Source organism: Durio zibethinus, chromosome 15 (assembly GCF_047325235.1).
Source record: "Durio zibethinus cultivar Kanyao isolate XHJ-2024 chromosome 15, ASM4732523v1, whole genome shotgun sequence".
Lineage (NCBI taxonomy): Eukaryota > Viridiplantae > Streptophyta > Magnoliopsida > Malvales > Malvaceae > Durio > Durio zibethinus.
In genome coordinates, this window is record NC_143176.1 from 20,155,877 (window position 1) to 20,178,281 (window position 22,405).

Consider the following 22,405-nt stretch of genomic DNA (forward strand, 5'->3'; position numbering starts at 1 on the left):
AATTTATTTTTTAATATTTTGTAAAACTCTTTTTTATTATTTTATTTTTGAAAAAATAGCCTAAAAAAATAAAATAAATGAAAAACTCTCTTTTTAAATAAATTCATGAATCCTACCAAACTATTGGAGGATTTTTCATGAATTTAAATTTTATAGATTCTACCAAACTATTGGAGAATTTCATAAATCAATTTTCACCAAATAAAATAATTGTTAATGAAGTATTTTGTATTTTATCCTACCAAACTATTGGAGGATTGCATCTTAAGTTAAATCTTACCAAACTATTAGAATATTTAATGAATTTTCTCAAAAATAAGATTTTATAAATATTTTTATAATAAAATCTCACCAAACTATTGGGGGATCTACATCAAAGTAAATCTTACCAAATTATTGGAAGACTTTACTAATTATTTTTTTGAGTAAAATATATTAATAAATCCTACGACAAGGCCTCTTCAAAGTGGGACACTGGTCTCCATGAATATTTCTGAAGTGAAAGAATTATCTTAAATTGCTACAAACTATTGGAGTAATCTTAAAATCAATTTTTAATAGTAAATATTTTGGTAAATTATAAACATTTTTTAAGCTTGGATAATTTAAAATCAAACTGGTATCATCTTTTGATGAGCACTGTGAGGGTGCTATAACCCTTTTCACATTAATCGTACTTTTGAACTTAAAATCTAATTTATGGATCAGAATCTACTATTTAAATATACCTAAGTTAATCTTAAGATTGCTCTTTAAACGAGACAGATTCTGTTAGATAGCTAATCACACCTGAACAAAAAAGATTGATAGTGACTCCTCTAATCCATGTCTAACGATAGGTTCATAGATCTATACGTTATGATAATTGCCTATGTTTTTTATAATAACAATTATTTGGTTTATTATCCATCAATTAACTCATGAAACACCATATCTTAATAATAATTATTTACATATATCAATTTAATTTTAATTGGGTTTCATGAAAATTGAACACAAGTAAAAATTTAAATCAATAATAAATTTAAAAATATATATCAACTTTTGATTTATAAACGACCAACAAAAATAGAACCATACAATTAGCTTGACTCAACTTATTATCTCAATTTTGGTGCCATAATTTAAAAATAAAACTAATCTTGCAGCCAAATCTTATTTTCTGTATATGTTCTCCACTTATATCTACTTTTTCATGGTAAATACCTTTATCTATTTTTTATTGTTTTTATAGAAACCATGGGATAATTAGCTTGTTCTATATATAACCAAGATATGACAATTAAATAATCGACCATTATATTAAAATTCAATTTAATTCGTTACTTTATAACAAGCAATAATTCTTTTGATCGCATATCAATTCATGTCTTTTTCTTTTATGTTTTTAGGCTATTTTCCATCCTAGTCTTTATAAGCATTGATTTTTCAAATAAATATAATACAATTCATTAAACCCAATTGTGGATCAATTTCAATATATACATAACCTTATACAATGTAATCAATATTTTGCATATTGTGTTTTGACTTTACACACTAACAAAATAAACTGTTAATATGTTTATCTCATTCAGTCAATCTTTTTACTAGCAATTATACAAAAATAAAATACATACCTTTAATAAATATCTTTATAAAAATTAACATTTTGGTCCATAGAAATATTAATCTTTTGATACCTTGAGCCTTATCTAATACTGATCTTCAAATAATGTCAATTTTTTCCTTGTATCTTCCTTATGCGAAATACAATTTTCTTATAATTGTCTTTAAATTGTTAGAAAAAATAAATAAGAGAAGAGAAATAATAAAAAAGAATTTTAGCTTTGAAACGTGAAAAATATTTTCTTAAAGGCAATTATATCTTTAGGATAAAACAAAACCTCAAACTCTAAAATCAAAAGTAGTGAAAATGGTTATACTGAAAATTTTATTTATAATAACTGAATAGACATAAACCTCTATTCAAATGGTTATGACATTTTGTATAATCATGACTTTTATGAATAATAATCTATTTATATTCAAATAGTTATGATCATTTGTTATATGATAATTATTTATATTTACACATAATTATTTAAAATATGAATAAAACTAATAAAAAATTAATTTTATTCATCAAAAATTAAATTTTTTTATCTAATGTGGGATACACCACATTTTAAACTACTAACAATAAAACCATGATTCATGATTTGCCTTGTTATTGTGCTGCTTTTTATTACCAAATTTTTGCTAAACCCTAAATAGAGTTTGGCTTTTGATTAAGATCAATGACAGCCGAAACAGCATTACGAAAAACATATTCTTTAGATGTGCTTTCTAACTTTAACAAGTTAACACTTATCTTCTTTTTTTTTAATTAGATTTGGGTATACAATATGCTTAACTGATGTGTTATTTGAGATTTCAGTATTCGTCAAAGAACTAGACAATTAATTAGTCATTGATACCGGTATGTATCAATCGGATTAAACTCACCCATATATATGATCCGAGCAGCAATCAATTTGATGCCAACAATTATATGTAATGTAAGTAAATAATGGAAACATATTGGTGATTTTATCATGATTAAAACAAAGGATGCCAAACAAATTGAGTTTTTATTCATGATTTCTCCAGCATCTATATCTATTAAGAGATTAATTTTTGGAATGAATTAACCTAAAAATGACCAAGGTTTCCTCTCTCCACTCTAAAATCTAAATAAATTTTGGGAGCTTCACATTCAGGTAAACCAGTCCTCCCAGGAAATGAGTGGAATTTCTGACTTGAGTGACCAACATGATGTATGCGTATCATGTTAATTACCAAATCCGTACTGTCGGTGCAGCTGTGTCAGCTAGTCATTTTCCAGGAAAAGTTTTGACCTGTAAAAAGCTGTGCTTCATTCACTCCTACACCTAACCTTTGTGGTGAATATTATATGACAACCTAGGCAGCCATTGCTGATGCAAAAGGCTCCATCGTATATGTGTCAGAAGTGTTTGCTTGAGTTTGTTCTGATTATTAACGCTTGCTACGAACTTAATTAGATATGAATGTTGCAGTTGCGTGTTTTATTGTAAAATATTAAATTTTTAATTTTAATGATAGTCACTTAAAATTCTAACAAACTTAAACTTTTGATATAATTTTGATTTCGATAACTTTTAATTAAATTTTGGTATCTTTTGATATAATTTTAATAACTTTTGACATTAGTTGATAACTTATGATATAATTTTAATAATCATTTATATAATTTTGATAATTTTTTTATAAAATTTAGTAACTTTTTGATGTAATTTTAATTACCTTTTAATAACATTTGATATATTTTTGGTAAGTATTGATAAAATTTGTGTCATTATATATTTAACAATGCATTATGATAAGAAAGCGAAAGTTTAATTGTAATATAACATAATTTTTTTATATAATAACATTATTATTTCATTTAAATTTATAATTTTCACTAAAAATTTTTATTAAATAAGGTTATGGTAGATTTATCATAACTTTCTAAGATGAAATTTGTAACTTCATTTTTGTTAATAACCAAGATTCAATTTTAGACAACTTCAAGTACAAAAAAAATGAAAAAAGCACATGTAGTCCCTAAAATTTGACCTAAATTTGATATTGGTACTTAATCTTTCAAAAGTTTTAATGGGATCTCTAATTGCCTAAAATTATCTTATTTTGATCTTTTCGTCTATGGAACCATCTAAATTGATGGCAAATACTAATTGGTATTATGTGATGATATCAGTTAGCAACTCACGTGACAAATGAGGGACCAAAATAGAATTCTCTCAAAATTTAGGAACCAAACATGAAATTATCTCAAGATTTTATATATATATTTCATATATATTTTATAAAATATTAAATTTAAAATTATATTTTTATATTTTTTTCTTGTAATATAATTTATAAGTTATCTTTTATTTTCCTTTTTCAAATATATCTTATAAAACATAAGTAAAGGAAAAGATAAAAATAATTCAAGAAAATTTTATTTTTATATATTTCAAATATATTTTATAAAATATTATAATTTAAAATATATTTTTAATTTTTATTATGATATGATTTATCAATAAAATAATAGTTTCAATAGAAAATAGATTTTTAAAAAATAAAAATTAAGTTGAAATTTTCAAAATAATTTTGTTAAAATTATATATCATTTTTAAAAATTAAGTAAAATTTTTTTATATCGATATAAAAAATTAAATAAAAACTTTATATCATTTTAAAATATTATGTAAAAAATTTCAAAATCATTTTCAAAATTAGATTTATTAATCTATTCAAAAATAGAAAAACTTTACATCCATATAAAATAAAAAATGTCATTTAAAACATTTTTTCTATTTTCTTTTTTGATAAAATGTATTTTATAAAATATATTTAAAAAGGAAAAAAAAAAGATATTTAATATTTTAAAAAATAAATTTTTTGGATAGAAAATAATATGTTTTATTATGACTTATGAGTAAAATAATATTTTTAATAATGTTTTTTGTTTTTAAAATGTACTTAATTTAAAACAAAAATCTATCTAATAAGTGTTATTATAATAAAAATATGCAATTTTAAATTTAATATTTTATAAAATATGTATGAAATATATAAAATTTTAAGATAATTTTGTCTTTGGTCTCTAAAGTTTGAGAAAATTCTATTTTGGTCCCTCATCTACCACATGAAATTCTAGTTAACGTTATCACGTGTCACAGATAGAAAGACCAAAATAAGACAACTTTGAACAATTAAGGGATCCAATTAAAACTTTTTAAAGATTAGGGACAAAAAATAAAATTTAGGTAAAAGTTTAGAGACTACTGATGCTATTAATATTTCTTTATTGAATAGATTCATAGTAGGTTTTTTCTAAAGATAAACCTAAAAATAAAAGTTTTGACTTTGTTTCTGCTAGTAACTAGGGTTTATTCCTTGGTAACTTCAAGTTAAAAAAAAGTTATCATGGATAGACAACTAAGTTATCAATGATTTATTATTAAATTATTAATAATTTATTACTAAATTATCAATAATTTATCATTAAATTATAAATGATTATTATTAAGTTATTAATTATTTCTATTAAAATTATTTTTTATTTAGCACTAAGTTATTAATGATTTATTATAAATTTATAATTGATTTACTACTATTTTTTTGATGATTTACTAAAAAATTATAAAAAATCAACTAATTTTTAAGGCATCATTATTCGTAATACTTTAAAATCTCATTATCGAGTAAAAACTTCTTTTCCTTCATTTTTATTAGTCTTATTAATAATTTTAGTTAAGTTTTATTTTACTTTATAGCAAAAAAGAAAAATTTTTATTGTATTGAAAACTTTTTATAAATACTCCAATACGTTGATAATATTAAAAAAAAATCTTTCTTAGAGATTTTGCATTCATTGCTACTTGAAATACTTTAAAATATCATCATTAAATAAAAAATTTCTTTCTTATATTTTTTATTATTTTTATTTATTTATTATTCTTCTTTATTTTTTCCAAATTTAAAATTATCAAAATTTTAAAAATCAATTTCATTTATTATTGTTATTGTAAAAAAATAACAAATATTTATTCTAGAAAATTTAAAACTTTAAACATGCATAAACAATAATAATAAAACTTATAATGATAAAAATCAAAATTAAAAAATTAAAAAATTTTACCTAAACAAATCCAGTAAACGTCCGGTAGTTTAACAACGGTCCAAAACCAATTCAGTTGGACCAATCAACAGTGATGCACGGACCTTAGGTCGGATCACAGGTCACGTATAGATCCTAAGTCCTTAAAACGACACCGTTTTCACTTTTTTTTTTGCTATAAAAACCCCAAAGAAATCTTTTTATTTCATTTTTTTAATTCTTTCTCTCTCTTCAAAAGATAGAGCTTCTCTTTCTAGAAGAACCAACATTCGTCGGTCGCCTCTCTTTTCCCAAATTTCGGTGATGTGCCACAATGCCGATTGTCGCCCTTTTTGCTGTCAACCTTTGTTGTCAATCATCAAAATTTTCCAAAAATTATAAAAAAAACTCCTCTTTGCCTCATTTGCCCTAATCTAGCGTTATTTTTGCAAAAAAAAATATCTTAAACACCCTAGATCTATTTTTCAAACCTCCAACCAAAAAAAACTTCTTTTTATTGATTTTTTTTTTTTTTGTAAAGTAGGGGCTAGATTCCTTAACAAGGGATTGTGGTTGTTTTGTTTGTTTAGTATTTAGTTTTTTTTGTTGTAGAAAGTATGGTTTTATTTTTTTTGGGTTTTTTTGTTTTTCAGTGATTTTTTTTTTGCTAGTTTCTTTCCAGTAGTTTTTATGGCTCTTTTTTTTTTGGTATTTTTTGGCAAAGTTTTTTTTTTCTAACAGGGTCTTTTTTTTTGTTTTTTTCTTTTTTTTTTGTTTCTAGCAAGGTCGATTTATAGAGCCCAAACAAGGACAAACCCTCATGTTTCTACCGCAATCCCCACTGCCAAGTGATGGTGGCAGGTGTGACTTGATAGGTGGCTCAAGGTCGGCGTGTGGCTGGGACAGCATGCCAATGGTGTCGTGCACAGTACCATTATCTTTTCTTTTTTTTTTTCTAATAATAATAATTATTATTATTATTATATTATTATTATATTTAATATTTAATTATTAATTTTAATAAAATTAAATAAAATTAAAAATTAGGGCCTAATCCAAAGAATTCGAGTAAATTTTGGTATCTACAAACACATAATTAAATAAAGTTTAAAAAATGAATTTTACTAACTAATCCTTTAAATTACTTTTAAGTTTAGTTAAATTATAAATTATATTAATATTTTTATATTAAATGTAATAGCAATAATTAATTTGATGAATTTCAATTCTTTTGAACAAATATTGCCTAATATGGCAATCTTAAGATTTTTGATATAATAGTCAACATTCTTCAACTAATATAAAGGAGAAAATGAAAAAATATATATAATGTTTTTCTTAATAAAAAAGTTTGATATTAATCCTAAAAAATTTTAAATTTAATATATTTATTTTTTTATTGAAATGTCATATAACACTAATTTTTTTGTCAGATAGAGAATATAGAGTTATGTATAATTAGTTAATCTTTTGTCTCATTTTTTTTACTTAAGATAATCTTTCATTGGTGATTTCCATCAATTGAATGTAATTATACATTCTACCAATTGAAATACATAATTAATATATAGAAATATTAAAGTTCATAATTTTAAAAATTAAAATGAAATAAAAAAAATTTTTAATCTTGGTGTTTGTCATGTTTTCTTTAAAAAATTTCAATTTTCAGAATAACAAACTTTTTGTGTAATACCTATATAATTTATAATGATTTCATTTTCAACATTAACAAAATAAAATTTCATAAATGAATGTAACTTTGGTATAAACACATTCAAAAGATAGCTCTACCAAATTTTATCACATCTTAAAAGAATTAAGCAAAAAACAATTAATTACTTTACTTGATAATTCTCTACTTAGAATGATTTATGTTATAATGTTCAATTACATGGATGACAAAAAAAAAAAGAATAATTTAATACAATTGAGAATGATTAAATAAGCTTGAGATTAATTTTAATTATATCTATGCAAATTAACATAAAAATTAAAAAGAAAATTAAATCAATTATTGTTTCAATCAAGATAAATAATTATTTTAGCAATTTGACGGGATCCAACTCCATCATCTCTTGAATCATTTAATTCTACAGGTTAAAAATTCAATTATAATATTCAATAAATTATATAATACTAATTGTTGGTGAAAAGTATGTAATTTATGAGAACAACAATTATAAAATTTTAAAAGAAAAAAATATAAAAGAGAAATTAATTATAGATAAAGATGAAACTGTAAGAATGATAAGTTTAAAGATTATTTTAAGAGAGTAAAAAGATTTAAATATATTACCAATAATCAAATTAAATTATCAATTCATAAAACATATAAATAATAAAATTATTAGCATACATAGTTAAAAAATTTATTAAAACAAAAAATTAAAAGGCAAAAAATTAAAAAAAAAAGAATAAATGACTTAATTATGATTAACTTTAATGAATTTATTTATCAACATTAATTACATGCACAATTTTGTTATAATAACTAAAGAAACAAACTCAATATAATTGTTTTATTTTTGTATACACTAAACTTTGATCTCATTATATTTGTATTTTTATTAGAAGTGAAAAATCATTCTAATTATAAAAAAGAGTCTAATAATAAAAAAATCATTTAAATTAAAATTTATAAAAAATAACTAATGATATTTTAATAAATCACTTTAAACATTTTTTAAATTAAAATTTATTAAGGTAATTTTAGTCCATCATTTTTAGTACTTTTTAGTCTAATTATAAAAAAAATCTAATAATAAAAAAGAAAATTCATTTAAATTAAAATTTAGAAAAAAAAAAACTACTAAGGATATTTTAGTCAATAATTTTAACATTTTTTGAATCAAAATTTTAAAATTTTAAGTAATTTAATTTCATATAAACTTTATTTTTAATTTTAGTTTATGTAAATTAAACTTAAATTAATTAATAAAAATTATATATTTAAAAATAAATTTATTAATTTAAAAATTCATAAAAATATTTAAGTAGATTATTTTTAATATTTTTAAAATTTATATTTTTATATAATGATGATAGATTTTATATATATATATATATATTTATCAATATTTTACTATTTTTTTACCTTAAAATCGTAAGTGTTGAAACCTGGTTACTGTTGGTCAGAGAGCAGACTGCAGAGGCCAGGACAATGATGAGCAGTTCAGTGCACGATTATATATTTATAAAACGAAGTTTGAAGATGTTGTCGTGGTCCTGGAAAGCATTAAAAGTAGTCCAAGTTGCAATGGCAATTGGCGGTGTGGAAAAATCCACTAACATTCCTTTAAACATAGCTAGCTTGCCACCATTAATGTCCACGTGACAAGGAGCCTGTTTAGTCACGCTCTCATTTAATCTTTATCATCATTTGTCCAGTGTGGGTTCCCAGTCTTACTAAATCGAATGTCCTTCCCAATCTGGAAAGTGAGTCCCATTTTAAATGCGTCATAAGTCTGATTGGACTGATCATTAAAAAAAAATATACCGAATAAAATTTAATTTTTTTATCATTCAATGAAAAAAACAAATAAATAAAAAGGTTTATATTTTATAAATATTTTAGATATTATTAATCAATTAAATATTACGGTCTTATTAATGAAAAATTTTAAAAATTTAAAAGCCTTCAAAGATAAATTTTTATAAATTTTAATTGTTTAGTTTGAAAACAATAATTTATCTTTCTACTTTTTACAAAAACTTAATTATAAATTAAAATTTTTAAATTAATTTGACTCAAATCTATTTATGAATTTTGATGATCTCTTCCAACTTGAGAGTTCAAACTTTATAAAAATGAATATTACTATAGAATAAAAATAATATTCGATTACAATTACATTTAAAAATATTAGGTAAAGAAAAAACTTGATTTTGACATAAATAATTTAACTAAAAAAAAAAAACTCTGGCTATTACAGTGATCTATGTCAACCACAACTAACCACCACTTTAACAACATTTGACGGAGGACCACCACATTCGACCTTCAACAATCATTAATGGAAGAGCAAAGTCACTAAGCCTTTGTTGTATACTACCTAAAAAGTAAGCATAAAAGACTATCAGATCCCCAAATCCAATTTTCACAACTAACAACACGAAAAATCTTTTTAATCTTGATCTCAAGCTTGTCATCTCATCATCTCCTTCCCTCTCAATTTATTCCATATCTTTCTCTTTTATTTCTGTTTAAATTTTGCTACAAATTCCTTCATTATAAACAAAGGGAATGAATTTCATATCATATTTCCTTTCAATAAAGTTTAAAGATATTTATCTTTAAAGGCTTCTAAATCTTTAAAATTTTTATTAATAAGATGATAACATTTAATTAATTGATAGTGTATGGAATATATACATTATCTGTATATCAAATATAAACCTAAATAAAAATTGTTTTATATGCTTTAATCAACTATTTATGTTATAATTTGATTTTGTGTTTTTTTTTCTAACCCAAATAAATATTTTATTTAAAATAGTGAAATTACTTCAAATATCCAAGTAAGAGTACAAAAGACTATAAAAGGATAAAAGCTTCAAAGAAAGTGTATTAACACATGAGAAATCCAACAGTAATATAGATAACAGTCCCAATACTCACAAAAACATGCAAATCAATAGTAAAAATATAGACCCAAAAGTAAAAAATACTGAAGATTTCAACTAAGCACCCATAAAAAGAGTATGAGTTTCTTCCTTTATTATGTTGCTTTTCTTTTTCCATTTCTATAAGTCTTTTAATTACAATACCTTCCTCTGGATGAGAGAACCCAAGCTTTTTCTCCAATTCCTACATTTTGACAACTTCATCATAGCATTCATATTTAGAATGTCATTATTAAAAATGCATATATCATTATTGGATGAGTAAAAATAGTATTAAAAGAGTGGGATTAGTAGATTAAATTCACTATTTAAATATATCTAAGTTAATTTTTGGATTCTTCTTTAAATAAGATAAATTTTATCAGGTGACCAATCACACCTAAATAAAAAAAAATTGTGGCAACTCTTTTAATACATGTCTAGCGGTAAGTCTACGAATCTATATGTTATAACAAATGTATACATTTTACTATTAGAAGGGTGGAATTCAAAATTTTTTTCCTTTAAATAAAAAACATAAAAAAAATAACAATAGTAGTGTAATGGATTGAGATTAATGTATAAAATGTCATGTATATCCCTTGGCGGCTATCCCAACAGTAACACTCCGAATCTTTTTCCTCCTAAATACAATTCACATGGGAGTCAATTTTTATGCTAAATCACAACCTTGGACACAAAAATTAAACATAGCATGCAGAAGTTGGGAGCTTTGATTTAATAGGCCTAAATCAAAGGAATACATATATAGCAAAGATACCATGATTTTAATTAAAAAACAATGATTAGTCGATCTAATTTGAAATGGTTCGTTTGATGGCATATCCATCACATTGCCTTCAGCAAAAAGTCCCTCTTCAAGTACCATATTGGAGACAAAGTTTTGGAGGAAAAGCTAAAAGTTTGATCAGTCAAAGGAAACTAATGAAATTAGTCCCATGAAAACGTCAGTCAACAAAAACTAATAAATAAAGTAACAGAGAAATATTGTTAGGATCATAAACGAATCCAATCTATCTTAAGTCATAACCCAAATTGTTAGGGAGATAAATCACACTTGGAGCCCATAAGAGCACAGCAGAGAGCTCATACATACATATTGGACATCGTTTGAACCCAAAAGCTTAAGCTATTAGGTTATTGGGTCCTTCATGCATATATCAGATAGCTCATTAAGATTTTCTACTGATATGAGATTCTTTACTCACATATGAATCATATCCCAATAATCTCTCACGTTCACTTGTGAGTTCTGATCAAATCCTACTTTAGCTCCCCTGTGTGAGTAAGTCATGTCAACACCTTTTTTGGCCCAGGCAATTTGCCATCTTTAATGCACTTTTTTTGTCAGGCCATAGCAATCAATCTTGCCATCTAGGTTGTCTTAGTGCCCCCTCAAGCTTACACTTCAAGTTGACTCAATACATTGCCCACTTGAGTGTTTCATTTTTGCATATTATCATGTACTTGTTGCATCCAAGTCGAACATTTAATACCAGCATTTGAGCACATGGAGTTGATAGACGTGACCAACCTCCAAGCTGCCAACAATCTCCTTTAATAATGACATTCAAGTACATGAAATTGATGAATGTAGCCAATCTTCGATCTGCCAACAATATTTTTTCAGCAACACTAATGGGATTTGAACCCATGACTTCTTGAACCTATGACTTTTTTGGCCCATGGTACATCGCTGGTAGCTCTAAAGCTAGCTCTAATACCACTTATCACAGTCGAGACTCAACCTTAATGGGATCACATACGTCAGAATAAATCAATTTCAATCTATTTTCTTTTCTCAGAGAACTCTTACGAAAAAAAACTCTACGATGCTTATCAAACAAATAATGATCATATAAATCGAGAGATATACCTTTGATTAAAGGAATGAGATACTGTCTTGTCAAAACCTGTAACCCCTTTTCGCTTATGTGTGCCAGCCTCTTATGCCACAAATTTGCTTAAAGATCATCCTCAACGGTATTTACCTAGTTGTCATTCAATTGCATCCATGTCTTATACATTATGCAGCATAGTTTTCTCCTTGTAACTACCATAGATCTTTTGAAAAGCTTTCACTGCCTATTCTCTTATCGACTTTCATATCCCTCCTTATTAATGACATTAATAGCAAGCAAGTTATTTTCATATTCGAAATGTATTTGACATCCCTCAAAATCAACATGTAGCCTATACTAGTTTGTAAAATAATATCATCAATCTCAAAAATTTATGACACACTCTTGTTTCTCATCTTAGTGCAACTAAAGTCTCTTATTTTGTAAGTTGTAAATAACTCTCTCTTAGAAACACAATGATATGTCGCTCTTGTGTCAACTATTCACTCAATGTCGGGATCACCAACATGATTACAATCACCATGTGTATAAATTAAAGTAATTGAATCACTATCTGAATTTACTGCTACAATATTATCATTAGCTGAACTTTTACCTTTCTCATCTTTTCACTCTTGTTTTAAGATTTTACAGTGTCGTTTTATATTACCTATTTTACCACAATGAAAACACTTCACTTTATCTCTAGACTTAGATCTATGTTTAGACTTACTAAGATCTTTTAAGTTTTGACCTCTGTCGATATTTTTACCTCTGTTCTCTGTGACCAGAGCTTGATTTTCAGGGTCTACATCTTTTCGCCTTACTTTTTCATTAAGGATATTGTCTTTTACCATCTCTAATATCACATTATAATCAAGAACTGAATTAATAATAGACACAATTAGAGTATTTCAACTGTCTGGCAATGAACCCAAAAGAAACAACGCCTTCATTCATCATTCATCTTAAGTTTCATAGTAGTCATCCGATTAAATATGTATTAAAAATCACTCAAGTACTGTGTAATCGATCGTCCATCCTTGTACTATAAAGTTACAAGCTATTTAACAAGCATAACTTTATTCATACATGTTTTTCTCTCATACAATGTTACCAATTTTTTTCAAACAATGTGGGCATTTGTCTCTTACGCTATATGATGAAACATGCTGATATCAACCAATTTTTTTATTGTAGCCAACGTCTTCAGCCTAACTTCTTTCAGTTTTCATCTTTCATATCTACTGGTTTAGCCGAATCACCCAATACCAACTCATACAAATCTTTGTAATATAGATGATCCTCTATCATAGGCTTTCAAATTGAATAATTTGATATTGTCAATTTAATCATGTAACCTGTATCACCCTTCATTATCTCAAACAGAATTTACTTCTGTTTTGGGTTGCTTTTGTATCGTTGTCTCAAAATAATAATGCTCTGATACCAGTTGTTAGGAAGATAAATCACATTTGGAACCCATGGGAGCACACCAGAGAGCCCATACATACATGTTGGACATCACTTGAGCCCAAAAGCTTAAGCTATTAGGTTTTTGGATCCTTCATGTATATATAGGACAGCCCATTAAGATTTTTCACTGATATGAGATTCTTTACTCACATATGAATCATATTCCAATACAAATCATGTACGAAACAAAAGTAAATTGACTAGAAAAATATTAAATTATTAAAATATTAGAGAATTTCATTAAAATATACGTGAATCACTATCAATGAGACTTTGTTTCAATGATAAGGAACATCAAGTTTTGAAAATCATAAAATTTAGGTTCGAGTTTCACTTTAACTGAATTTGATCTTAATTTTATGTTAATTTATTTAATTTATTAATTGATTTCTTATATTTAATATAATAGTTACTTCATTTGTTTTTTTTTTATAGTAATGGTAAGTTGCTAACATCATTTGTTAAGGATTGTTTGATTGCTATATTATTTCAATTTGTTAATGTGATTTAAAAAAAATGTCAATAACATAAATATCATTCGACCTACCATTTTCAAACATAATGAAATTTATCATGTTTCTAATTGCTTGAACTTTAATTAATATCATCGAATCTTATAATTTGCTGCTGTTTCTGTTCAGCTTTAAGTCCAATTAATTAATCTTTTTATTTCATAGTTTAAAGAAAAAACTCGAACTCCACTCTTTAGGCAGGAAATTTCATATATCAATAATTGAATGAAATTTTAATTATATGAAAGCAAGCTATGAACCTTGATTGACTTAAAATTTACCAATTGACAATCTAAAAGAGAGAGAAAAAAAAGGAAAAACTTAACATTTGACGCTTATATCATTCAAAAACAAGATAACTATATTTTAATTTGGTTGTCCTAGGAGAAGAGAAGCTCGTGCAAACTTGAATAAGGTTGACATTCACCTTCAGTATATTATAGAAAAAGTAGTTCACCTACCCTTTTTGGCAGTTGGGTGCATTGAAGTGATCTATCTATTCTTTTCCAAACCTTCAATGGATAACAGTTGCATCAAATGGCTGTAGCCTATTAAATATTCATATCATAATTTTTCATTTTATTTCGAGAAACATTTTCCCCTTTTCTGGTACAAATTTACCCTTTCGAAATGCCATTGGGCAGGATCACTCTACCTTGGAGAGGATCAATGGATTATATAGATACCCTGAAATGCATAAATACCCAGTTCTATTCATTTGTATCTTAGTTAGATAATTATGAAAAATAATTTATATGGGTTGGAAAAAATTATTGATTCACTACCTTTAATCCAAAGACTAAAGCATGGTTAAAAGTTCAGCATTAATTGTAATTGGACATTCAAATTTATTCATATTTGATATGTCAAATTGTCGATTAAAACCAACTTAGATAGAAAAAAATATAATATATATGAGATTTAAGTTAAAATTTTAAATTTAAGTTTAATTGCTTTTTCTTGTACAAAAATAAAAGTGCTCATATTATGATCAGGTGGGTCAAATGCGTTACTTAAAACAAACGTATTAGATATACTTATCCACATTTATTTTCAAAATTAAAAAAGAGATGGAGTAAAAACTGAACTACCCTCCAATTAAGGCAGAATGGATTAGAGGTTGAATGTTGCTTAAATTAAAATTGTTTGGGTTTTAATTTTTTGAAAGGGAAACCAAAGAAAAAAGGGTTTCTTAAAGAAAAAGAAATCACAAACCCGAAGTTAAAGTTAGTACATTCATGTAGTCATCTAGCATCCAAAGTTTAAATTTTAGACCTTGCTATCCCTAATTTTTTTTATCCAAGAATGCAGTTTCCTTTGTTCAAAAAAAAATACACACACACACACACACACACACACACACAATCTTCGATTTGGTTGGAATTTGCAATTTGATCAAGAGTAGAAGATAAACTTAGAATCCGACAATTAATACACTTGATGTTGTGTAATAGGAAGTTTATTTTCTATTTGTTACAGGGCAACCAGACATCTGAATTTGATAAGAAACAAAGCTATATAATTAACATAAAACTTCAAACATTCAAACAAAAATTAAGAAGCAAATTAAATAAAAGAAAGGAAGAAAATACTAAAACCAAACAAACGGAAAAAAAAAAAAAAAAAAAAGAAGAAGAAGAAGAAAAGCCTATTCCAGAGAAGTTGTACTTTTCCATGAAAAGGTAAGCGATGAAGGAGAAGAACCCTAGACGTTCTTCTTTCAGTTCTTTGCCTTTTTGGCATTCTCTTCGTTAAGAAAATCAAGCAAGACGGTGCTCTTGCATCTGGGGCACTTAGGATCCACATCGGATAGCATAACGTACATGAGGCATCGAGGACATCCCACCAGGACCATCGAAATTGCTTCAGGACTACTAGGGTATTTAATCATCGTCGAGTGGTCAGGCTCCGAAGAGACACATGAGCTTTCAGGTGACATTTCCCAGGAGGAAACCGAGGTGTTTGGCGACCCAACTTGCTGGTTAGCCCTAGGTGGTGATAAGTTAAGCTTCAAATCCAGCTTTGGACTGTTGGCACTCCGACTCATTATTTTCTATCTCCTTAGTTATCGTATATTTCACCTGTTTGATAATGATAACATACAAAAGAGATCAGTTGAGAAATCGATGAAACAATCATCTAAAAGAAACAAAAAAACAAAAACAGAGAGAGAAAAACCGAACAAACATGATTCACCTTTGGCAAAGAAGCCTTCAAGTACCAAACTGAAGGTTTTGAAACTGGGATCAGATAAAATAACTGACGGAATTAGAAGCAACTTCCAGGATGTTTCTAAGAAGATATGCTGAAAGTATAGACCAGAGAAGAAAACTCAAAAAAGACAAACATAGTGATGCTTCTATTCCCTAGAAACTAGTCTAACATCTAGTCTGGGTTTTTCTCCTGCAGGCTGATTTTGGACCGCATTAGACCATTATATATGCAATGATTTTCACGGGGAAGAGAGAGAGAAGAGATGGGGAGAGGATTTTCTTTAAGTTTTAATTAAATATGGGCAGGAGTGGAGGGTAAAGTAGAATTTAGAGTGGAAAAGAAGTTGGATAATATCGAAAGGTGAATTCAATAGTAGATAGAAGAGGCTGAAGAGTTGGACTTGGTGCCTTGAAATGAATTGACAGTGGGAGAGAGAAAAACAAAAGGCCAAAGATGTTTGCTGATTGGAGAATACTGCCTTCAATAATGAGCGGAGTTGGTTTGAGTGATTTTCATTGCAAACATCATTTATGATTTTTTTTCCTATTCTTCGTATATAATTTTCTTCTTAATTGTCGCCCCTTATTTTATCATCTGTTTGTTAACATATTCAAGTCAAAATTTGCTAGCTGTTTCCCTCAGGGCAAATTCCAAAAAGGGAAAAATCACATACCTAAACACATCCACATCACTTTGATAAAAAAAAAATCCACATCACATGATATTTTCGCTAGCATTGCAAAAAAGTTTTCTTGTTGACCAAATCAAGTCAATTTGATCACATGGTATTTAGTTCTAGGCATGGGAAATTCAGCCATTTTGTTAAAGTTTGCTTAGTAAAAATTATTGCAAAAAGAACTGAAATAGAAATTATTGTGGCAAATAGTTGGTGAACTGGAGGTGCAATTAATTACGTCTAAAGGCCTTGGAATCACGAAAATTGAAAAACTGGCTTAGTGGTTATAAATGTTGAACAACATCTTAATTAATTGTAATTAATATTTACATCAATCAAACAAAAATAAAAACTTTTATTAATTTCTATCTTGATTAAACAAAAATAATCTCTTTATCAACTGAACTATCCCTTGTGGATTACTAAATTTTATTAATTTGATCATAAAATCATGTACTAATTACTTAAACCAAATTATGATCAAGGTGCAATTCAAATCATAGGACTGATGAAAGAAATACATGCAGAATATAAATAAGTTAATAAATTATTAATGAACAAACTAAATACAGATACATTCCTTTTTCTAACTTTTTTTTTCTTGAGATACAAACAAGCGTATATACACAAAATTTTTGTAGGGCATATTGTGTCTTTAGAAAGGGATAAGAGTACAATAACTTTAGGCCTAACCTCCGCGGACTGATCGTGGGGTACTCATATTTACTCTCTATATTATTATTACTTGAGCATTAAATAATTGATCCACCAACCTGAAAATTTGATTCAACTGCCCTTACTATAACCACAAACTTCTTGGTTGTTATTAGTATCCATTTATAGATAAAGAGTAAAGGCTTTGCTTTATAAAGGCAAAAAAAAAAAAAAAAAAAATCCAAATTAATTGCAAGTATAAAAGATTTGATAATTCGTATATTTGAATCATATAAAATATTAAAATTTGTTATTTTGTATCATATGTTATACGAAAATTGTGTATCAAAATTTATATTTTAAACATATTTTTTAATTTTGTTAAATCTATATATTATTATTATTAAAATTTTAAATTTATCACATTCATATCTTTTTTTTTTTATCATATTCGTGTCGTATCATATTTTCGTGTTTTAAATTATTTTATTGTGTTTAAAATTATCAAGTTTCACAATACAATATTACATATACATATGTATGTATACAAGTGGTAATATAAAGTTTTAAAATAAAAATTAATAAAAAAGATCCAATAACTAAAAATCTGTTTCTAATAATTTCACTCTAATTTAATTTTGAGGGACATGCTAAAAAGAACCAATATTTTTTTCACCAGCATTATTAATATTATATCTCTCTCTATATATAGTCTATAATTTATTTGTTCAAATTATTAATGCAAAGTAAATGAACTTATGCAATAAGGTTTCACAGGTATCTCTTAACTATATTTATATATAAAAAATTAATGAATTTATTTATATATTTAGGAAATGCTGGTAATCAATTTAACTCGAAACCGTTAGATTAAGGTAAATTCTAATTAATATCATCAAAATAAATTGTCAATATATTAAAGATTTTTACAAATATACCCATTTTTTAAAATTTTTTTTGAGAAATAAATCCAAATTTGCTTGTATTTTTTTGTGAAATCAATTAAATTCTCACTGCTTAAAAAATTAGGAAAAAAAAATAAAAGTCGCCACAACATTTTAAAAAAGATAGAACTCAACAACACCTAAGGCTAACATATTCGTTCTCCAGTTATCTGTACGAGACTACAACTCATTTCGTCCTTGTACTTCGCTCTCCTATCATGTCAACTTTACCGTCTAGGATTTTTTTAATAAATGTCTTAAGATTAATTTTTTTATTAAATACAGTAGTTGACAAAATTATTTAATATCTTAACATTAAAAATTTGTCTTTAATGCAATCGGTAGCAAATTTAATTTCTTTTTTTAAAATTAATATTTGATATATTATTGATATAATTTTTAATTTTATAAGTGAATACATATTTTATTTTTTAAATATATCTTAAAGGGTGTTATTACTTTATTAATCTTACTTATAAAATCTAAAAACTCTATGTAATAAAATAATTTCTCTTTTGTGCAAAAATTCGAACAAAAATAGTAATGCGCTTAAATAATGATTACATCAAAATTGTTATTGTTGTAAGTGCATGTATGTGTGGAGGCTTTGCTAAATAATGAAAGGCCACTTGGAAAAAAAAGGTATTCAAAATTTAGGTAAAATAAAATTAATTGATTGGCTCGAAATATTTCAATTAATTGATCGATTATCAAAATAATTTTGATCGATTTTTTAGAATAATTTTGAGCATATTTTGATTTTTAGTTGATTCGATTCAAAAATGAGTTTAACTGAAATAACCAAATAACTAACCAAAATATAATAAAATAGATGGTGCATTTCATTTCTCAAAGCACAAAACCCTTACTTGCCCTAATTTCATTTCCTTTTTGCCTCCTTGAGTCCTTCACATTTCACACACAAACATACATTCTCATTCAATTCACCAACTCACCATCTTCTCTACAATCTTCACTTTCATCATTTTTTTTCAGTTTCAACCTCTTTCAAAGAAGAAACTAACAGCTAACTATTCAAATAAAAAACAAAAAACCACGGAGTCAACTGCAAAAAGCTAAATCCTAAGCCCCTCCCATCTTTTACAAAACCTTAGCATTAAAAAGCTTACTTCTTCCCTTTTGGCTTACAAAATCATTCTACCATTGTACACATCTAATTTTATCTGAAATAATTTGAACTTGTTTGATTTTGACTTTGATCCAAATGTACTAGTTTGAACCGATTCGAACATATTAGCTAATTAAGTCCGATTAAGTTTCACTTTAACCTATTATTTTTAGATCATCTTGCATAGGTTGAGACTCAATCTACTTCAATTTTGAATTAATTGGGCTTGAAGGCCCAATAAAAGCCCAACCTTATGTACAAGAGGCTAAAGCCCAATTATGGGCCTAACTTCAATTTTAATATCCATTGATTTTTTTTTCAAGTCGAAAATGTTTTTAATTTCAGTTCTTTTTTTTTCATCAATTTTCATTTTCATTAGAAAAAAAATCAAATCAGATCAAATATGTTTTATTTTATTTTATTTTATTTTTTTTATCAAAGGAAGATACAAGCATTGAATGCTTGTTACATCCCCATCTCTCTCAGTTACCCTATTTTGCGCCATCCATCACAGGCCATTATGGTAGTTAAAAATTAGCAGCCAAGCAACTTATTCTTACTCAGCATTTCTTTCTTTTCTTGGTCTTAGCAATGAGCTTAATGGTATGATAAACTAAGTTAACAAATCAAGCTAAGTGGGATTCTTTTTGTAAAGAATGGCAAAAACTTAGTAAAAATTTTTTAATCTTCTCTACCCAAATCAACCACGGTAAAAAAATCCTAGTCATCGCAACTAACCCTTTCGGCTTCCCTTTTTACAATCTCTACTAAGACATTTGCCAACTCCAAACTAACCAAAAGATTAGTGAAAACCTCCCTACTATATTTTTATCATAAAAAATCACTACAAAATCCAATTGAAACCAAGCCCATACCGATAGCACCTCACCAAAACCCACCTATACCTTTAATCGAAACCCAACATCACCAACCATACCACCACCATTCGCAATCATCACTCATATTACATTGAGACCACCTAATTCTATCACAGCCTTTTGCCCAAAAAAAAACAAAAGCTTCCTACTATCAGAAAATCTAAATTACCTAAAACTTATCCCATTTTCTATTAAAACCACAAAATCCAAAAAAAAAAAATAATACACATCCGTTATATTAGGGGAAAAACAATGCCAAGCAACATAGTCCAACATTTCCAAATAAAAAAAAAACTAGAGTTGATTACTAAAGGAAAAAAAATAAGGGGAAGAGAAGAAAAAAATATGAAGAAAAAGAAAAAAAGTAAATTCAACTAAAAAGATAAAAAAAAAAAAAAAAGAAAGGGAGATCAACGACTAGAAGGAGAGAAAAAAGGGAAAAAAAAAGAAAAAAAAAAGAGAAGAAGAACAAAAAAAAGGTGAAAGTTCATCGTTTGGGAGGAAAGAAAAAAAAAGAAAAAATAGTTTTATTGGAAAAGAAAAAAGAAGAATGAAGGAAAGAAAAAAAAGAATGGAAGAAGAAAAATGGAAGAGTTAATGGTAGGAAGAAGAAAGAAGAAGAAAAATGGAAGTGTTTGTTGACTGGAAGAGAATAAAAAAAGAAAAAAAAAAAGAAGGAAAGGGATTAAACATATAGTTTAGAGGTTTAAAAAAAATAAAAAAAAAAAAGGACAACCTAACCCGTTAAGCCCAACCTAACCTGTGTAAACCATTAACCCAAAATCCCAACAAATAATAATAATTAATTTATTATTATTATTATTAATAAAAAAAAAGAGGATTTTAGAAATAAAAATAAAATGATATTTCCTTGTTAAAATATGACTTTGAAATCCTTATCTAAATATTGGAGAAAATTCAAGTGACTATTTTTGCAAAGAAATATTATCTTTATAAAAACTAATTAAAAAATTGTATGTTTTAAGTGAAAGATCAAAATTTTTTAATTCCACCAAGGTATTGGAAATTTAAAAATTTAAACAAATAAAAAATAAATGTTTTAATGCCATTTTCATCCTAAATTAATCTATTTAGAAAAGAAACATAATTAAATATGATATTTAATTTATATTCATATTATCATATGTGCATTCCATGCATTACTACCAATAAATACGAAATAGTAAGGTAACAATTTCAAAAAAAATTCTTTTAGGAAAAATAAAAGTAATGTTTCAAAAAAGATTTTAGAGATATTGCCTAAATACCGGAGGAAATCCAAGTCATATTTTTTAGAAACATTATTTTCATTTTTACCCACTTTAATCTTGAAATTTTTTTTAAGTGAAGGATAAATTTTCTTAAATTCTGCTAAAATATTGAGGAACTAAAGAAATTTTTTTCACACAAAATAAAATAACAATAAATAAAATTTTTTATCACTAAATATTTTTCAAAATAAATAACAAAAAACAATAAAAAGGGATAAAGTTAAAAATTTATAAGATGAAATTGAATTGTTCATTCTCACCTTTTAATTCATATTTGCATCATTTATTTGCATTGTGTTACATTGCTTACATTTTCTCGTTGTCAAAAGAAACATAAAGTAATAGACAGTAATTTTGAAATTTTATTTGTTGGAAATAAAAGCCTATATTCAAAAGTAAAAATAATTGTTGGGATCCTACTTAAATATCAGAGAACTTCTCAATAATTATTTTTTATAAAGAAATATTATAATAGATCTTAAGAGAGATGTTACGAGAATTCCAAGTAAATAAATACTTTTCGATATTTAA

The 22,405-nt window shown here is 26.0% G+C and overlaps 1 pseudogene across 1 annotated transcript; it reads right to left on the reverse strand.

Annotated features, from left to right (window-relative positions):
* Window positions 1–15,679: 15,679 nt before the first annotated feature.
* LOC149514754 (protein GL2-INTERACTING REPRESSOR 1 pseudogene) lies at window positions 15,680–16,440 on the reverse strand (annotated as a pseudogene). The gene is made up of 2 exons (XR_016327985.1): window positions 16,305–16,440; window positions 15,680–16,189 (listed from the first exon to the last, which is right to left on the reverse strand). The product of XR_016327985.1 is annotated as a protein GL2-INTERACTING REPRESSOR 1 pseudogene (transcript).
* Between the last annotated feature and the right edge of the window lie 5,965 nt (window positions 16,441–22,405).